This window comes from Xiphophorus maculatus, chromosome 21 (assembly GCF_002775205.1).
Source record: "Xiphophorus maculatus strain JP 163 A chromosome 21, X_maculatus-5.0-male, whole genome shotgun sequence".
In the NCBI taxonomy this organism is placed as follows: Eukaryota; Metazoa; Chordata; class Actinopteri; order Cyprinodontiformes; family Poeciliidae; genus Xiphophorus; species Xiphophorus maculatus.
The window spans coordinates 10621861-10627860 of NC_036463.1; positions in this window are offsets into that span (position 1 = coordinate 10621861).

Sequence of the window (6000 nt, forward strand, 5' to 3'; positions counted from 1 at the left end):
AGAGAAAACAGGCGTAAGAAGCTCAAAATCGGCCCTCCAAGCAGTGGCTGTCAATATCCCTTTCTTCTGGAGCTTTGGATCTCGGCGTGCAAAGCAGATTTCCAACACCTTCCACCTTCAAAGGCAGCATTTCTTCCAGCGGATAACACAATTTCAAACTGATACAGCATCTCAAAAAGGCTTGAATCGGTTTTTTAGAAAGCGCTCTCCGTTTTATTGGGTCTCATCCTGTGCGCGTCTGCCGGGTAAGACGCGACGTTTCAGAAGGTGCCTCTCCTGCTGTTCTGCTCCCATTTCGGATTCACCAGGAAGAAGTGAGGAAAAGTCACAAAGCTCGACTTTGATCGCACCGACAATCTAGTCGGTGGTTCCTCCAAGGTTTGTTTTAAACAAGCGTTTCAACAAATAAAGCACAAGTCAAAACGGTTGTGTTAATTCTCCGAGTTATTTTGGGGGGGAATCTCTCCAGAGCGCAGATTTGGTGGCGGGGGGGTAATTTACACCTCTGTTTCGTTTGCCCTCTCTGCAGAGAGTTATGTGGAGCGAAAACCCACGGCGGCTTCAAAATAAAACAAGACGAGTCACTTTCACATGATTTCAAACTTGCAGCGGATCGTTTTATGATTCTTTACGTTTTGTTGCAGCCAGGGAGAAGGAGCGCAACAAAGCAGCTTCCTGATGCAGTTGTGTGAAACACCTCAGGCTACAGTCTCTGCTTGTGGTTGGTTGGGCTCCTGCTCCCTCTGCATTGTTTGGAAGTCATTGCCTAACCAGGTTAAAGTGAGCACTGTCCACCCTGCGGCTGTTTGTCATGCTGCAACGCTCAGTCAGGCAGATCGCCTTGCAAAAAGTATTCATATCACTTAAAATTTGTTTACTGGGTGACGGCAAACTTTGACGTATTCTATCTGGATTTTAGGAGATAAAACCGACAAAAAGAAAAAACAAAATTGTGGGATGATATAAGAAACAGAAAAAAATTTTTTTGATGAAGAGTTGCAAGATCTGGACAGATAAAACCACCAATTCAGCTATAAGGCCAGCAATCCAGACACCAGTTGTGGGGGAAAGCACTATCCTCTCAGTGACACGTGGTGGTGGCAGCATGATGCTGTGGGAATGCGTTTCTCCAGTCGTGGATGGAAACTTGCTAGAGGCTGCAGAGGACTTCAGTTCGTCTTCCAGAAGGAAAGCAGCCTCAAACATTTGCATAGAGATGAAGTGGAGCAGTTTAGTGTCCAAACTTTTTGTCACTTGGGCCAAATTGTCAAGTCAAAAGTATTATTAAAATTAAATATATACAGTAAAATCAAGCAAATAGTCTGGGTTTTTTTTTTGGTAGCAAAGAAACCAAAAGAGAGTAAAGACACTCCTTTTTGTCCTTTTACTCTAAGCAATGTTGATCCTTCAGGAGGTAAATACAAAAGCATGCCACACTTTTCAGATTTGTACTCATTTTGAATACCATGTCTCCGGTTCCTTCCACTTCACAATCATGCATTAAATCTCTTAGATTCCCAATAAAGTACTCCGAGGTTGGTGGTTGTAACGTGGCAAAATGTGATCCAGTTCCAGGGGTTGTGAATACATCTGCAAGACATTGTCAAAAAGACTGACTGTGTCTCTGGTTCCTTCAAAAAGTTGGGCTGAAAAAGATAATGACTGACCTGGTAAATGGTGTCAAAGGAAACATGAGCAGCAGTTGTTTTGGGATAATCTTTAAACCCAGACTGCTTAACCGACCGTAGCATGTCCATGTGAGGGCTTCCTGCTTGTGCTGTATTGATTTGTTTGTGTATTGGAAGGCGCCGTTAAAGCCCTCGCAGAGAAAGAGATCTTTGTACAAGACGGAGGAGAAATATTGATCTAAAAAGTATCCAGGGTAGTGTAGGGAGGGTTTGAATATTTCTGTTTTATGGGACGAGATATTTTAACCCTGGGATTCTTTAGCAACGCTAACGTGTTATGTGTAAATAATGATCTGGGTGGCAGCATATGTGAACAAATTGTTCTGCACCAGTGGTGCATTTAGTCATACAAAATTCACACCGACTTCATTATAGATGGCTGGCTCTTACAATATGCTCTAAAAAGCTATTTGGTTATTATTTTCAATGCAGAAGGAACAGGAGGGAAACAGTTTGACTCACAAAATGAAAAGACAGCTTTCAATTTCACATCAGGGGATTTCATGCTGCTGTTCAGTGCTGAATTTACTTTAGATGTAAATGTTTTGTGTAACAGATAAAATTGTTTGTGTTGCTTGTTTGGAATGTTGTTATGTTTAATCTATTCCTACAACTATAAATCCTAGAAAACTAACTTTTGTGCAATTCATGTTGGGAATTACATCTTTAGTTAGCTTTCATTCTCTTTTTCTGCTTTTTGGGTGATAGACCAACACTAAGTAGCACAGCAAAAGTAAAAGAGAAACGATACATGATTTTGAAACAATTTTCTAAATGAAAATCTGAAAAGCATTTGCATTCAGCCCACCAAAGTCTCTCTCTCTCTCTCTCTCTCTCTCTGTCTCTCTCTCTCTCTATATATATATATATATATATATATATATATATATATATATATATATATATATACATATATACTACAAGTAGGGAAAAGTCTCTGAGGACATGCTTTTCACATCTAGAGTGTGAAATTTATACCAATTTATATTTGCAAAGTAACTCAATTATACGTTTATACTGAGATTAAATTACATACAGATGCACTGTTTATTAATCAGATTAGTCAGATGAAGGCAAACTGATGGCATTTAAAAGGTATTAGAGTGAAAAAAAGTCTGAACATACATCCACACCACAATTTTCAGGTTTTTAAAAAAAGTTTATAAGCATACATATTTTCTTTTCTACACTGCAATTTTGAACCACTTTGTGTTGGTATGCTACATAAAATCCCAGTAAAATTTAGCGAGCTTTGTGGTTGTGAATGATAAAATGTGAGAAGGATAAAGCAGTATGCTTTTTCCAAAGGCATTCTATATTTAATGAAAAACAAAACAAAAAAAACAAAAAAATGCGACTAACATGTAACGCATAGTTGGGATGCACTTTTCAGCGAGAATTCGATCAAAGAGGTTTCTTACCTCTTAAAAAACCTCCCAACTCTTGTGCGGTTTGCAAAACTTGAAACTCACAGAGGGCGATGATGACTTCCAGCTTGTTGAGGAATAAAAGATCGGTGTGTTGCCAGTTTCCAATTCCCCCAACTAATTAACATTTACATAAGTGCAGGTAATGAAATTCATGCTCTGTGATGCTGAAAGGGGTCAAGGAGCTTGGGGAAGCCCATCTGAGTGGACCGTCGCCTGTGTGGGAGTGATGTGTACGGCCCAGTGAGCCGAACACATCATGAGGGACTGAGAGGGGAAAATACAATCTAATTACAAAACGCTGGTCAGGGAACAGCTCAGTAATCAAATTATAAGTTTTTTTTGTTTTTTTTTTTAAATAAAAACTTCTACTGTTGATCACTGAATGTTTGCGTGTTGCATCTTGACCAGTTGAAGTAGCAATTAAAACAATAATTTTGTGAAAACACACACACATATATATATATATATATGTAAGAAGTTTTAAAATATAATTAACCAAGCATTAGTAAGTTGGAACAATAATTAGCAGGTACTCTAATATAATGGCCCAATGTTAATTTAATGTTTTTTTTTTTGTTTTTTTTTATCAGAGGATCTAGCATGAGAAAATAAAATCTCCCGTAGTCGAGCACTTAGTGAGTTTTTTGAAAGCAGCACTGTAATTTTAATTGCAGGGACTCATGAAAGGTAATGTAAATTGTTGTCTCAACGGGGCGAGACAACAAAGGCAACCTTTAGCCCATCTGACATATACTATTTCCATTTTTTATTTTCAAAAGAACTAATAAGGCAAACAACATCTCTGCCTGTCAAGAGTGTAGAAATTGCCATGAAAATGGAAAAAGTGGCAACCAAACTTAGTTTACTTTGCAATTTGATTGACATCAATATAAATAGAAAATACCCTGGACAAGTTAAGACACTTAAAGATTTACTGATGAGAGGAATTTTTAGAAAATGTTAAAAGAAAACTTACTGCAGAGAAACCGGAGAGGCGTTTTCAAAGTTTAGGAATGTTGTAGAATTTGGATCTTACAACAAAAAGCAGATTTAGATGTTGAAGCAGGATGCACTAAGCAGCTTATGTCGCACACAGAGGTCAGTGTTCGCTAGCTAAGTGAAACTGTTAAATGAAGAGATTCGTGGTTACTTAACTTATTCAGCATATGATTCAAAAGTGCAAAACTCGACCAAGAAAAGCCAAAAGTAGGGTGAGCAGATATAAAAATAGACCGACTTAGCAGAAAGATGCAGCCTGTGGAGCAAAGGGCTGCAGAGGAGCTAATGTATGCAGAAAAACATCGGCGCATCAGCAACATGACGTCACCGCATCTGCAAACGCAGCTGAAGCAGAGATGAGTGACGAAGTGGAGACAGGATGTGGGGAGAAGAGCTTCCTTAAGCTGAGGACCGTTATTTAAGCTCGCAGTGCTTTCATGTCAATTTATTATTTTTATTTTACATCTTTTAAAATGACAATTTTTTTCGGCTTAGTAACAGTATTTCTCAGTTTAAAAAGCAGCCGCTCTGCACAAACACTTATTTATGCAGATACATTTTATTTTGTAGCGTGATGAAAGAGCTTTGCCTTATGTCCTCTCATATGACCAACAGGATTGTTATCATGTTACAAGAGGTTTCAAAATTATGAATACCTTTTTAATAACAAAAAAAAGAAGAAAAATTCACATTGCAAAATCCAGTATATTTAATTGGGAATTAAACCACAGACCAGCACAAAGAAGCTCATGCTACATACGTGTAGTCGAAGGGAAAGTATGCAAAGTTTTAAACATTTCATTTCCTGAGTCGGTCTCATATAAGAACTAACTACAGCTGCAAGAACTTGTACATCTCTAATAATCCCTTTACACAACCAGAGATTGATGTTTTTACCCATGTCTCTTTGCAATATGGGATGTGTCTGCAAACCTTTCTTTTTCTTTCAGCATGATGCTGCCACCACCATGTTTCACTGAACAGAGGGGAATTTTCCGAGTGATTAGTTAGGCTTTTCTTTTTTTTTTTTTTTTTTTTGCCACACATTATATTTTTGCATGTAGGTCAAAAAATTCAGTTTACCTCTCATCTAACAAGAATGCCTTCTTCTACATCTTGCTATGCTATGCTTGAGGAAGACTATTAACAGGATGTCTGGGCTTTTGTTCAGTAATGTTTCCCCTAAAAGCCCTCTTATAAAGACCAGACTTGTGGAGTGAACAATAAACAAGAAGTGCATAAAGGCACCCACAAATAGAGGGGAGCAGATTGTTCTTAGTTAACTGCAAATGGTTTCATTTGTAGAAAAAAATGACTTTCAGCAGATTTATGTCTTTTGTAACATATAAACTTATTTTCCACATTGGAAAATGTTTAACGGTACCGTACTGGGAATTGTGTAAAAGTGGAAATGTATTCCCTAAAAGGGAGATGACTAATTTGACCCTGATGATGCCAAAATTTCAAACATCTGCTGTGAAGAATGCTTATAAATATTTGCTTAAAATGCCTTTTCCTTTAAATTGGTCTTGTCTCGCTCGTTTCTGCCTCCTGACGACATCAGGTTGTGCCTTCTGTCTACTTTACTGGTGCTACAAACACATCAGATGTGCTGTACTGCTAAATGCTTGGACGACCTTTCATCGCTGCTTGATGAAGGTGGGTGAAGGGGGGGAAGTGAAGGATGCTGGAGCTTCTGGCACATCACCTATATGTGCTAGTTGCATCTGCTCATCCCAATAAACGATGTCACTCCTCAGTCAGCCAATCCCTTCCCCCTGATGAACTTCCTGCACCAGCTTGATGTCTTTGCTTCTTTTCTGCCTCGAATCACACGGCCCCTCGCTGCATCCACACACCACGGATCCCCTGGAGGGCTTAAC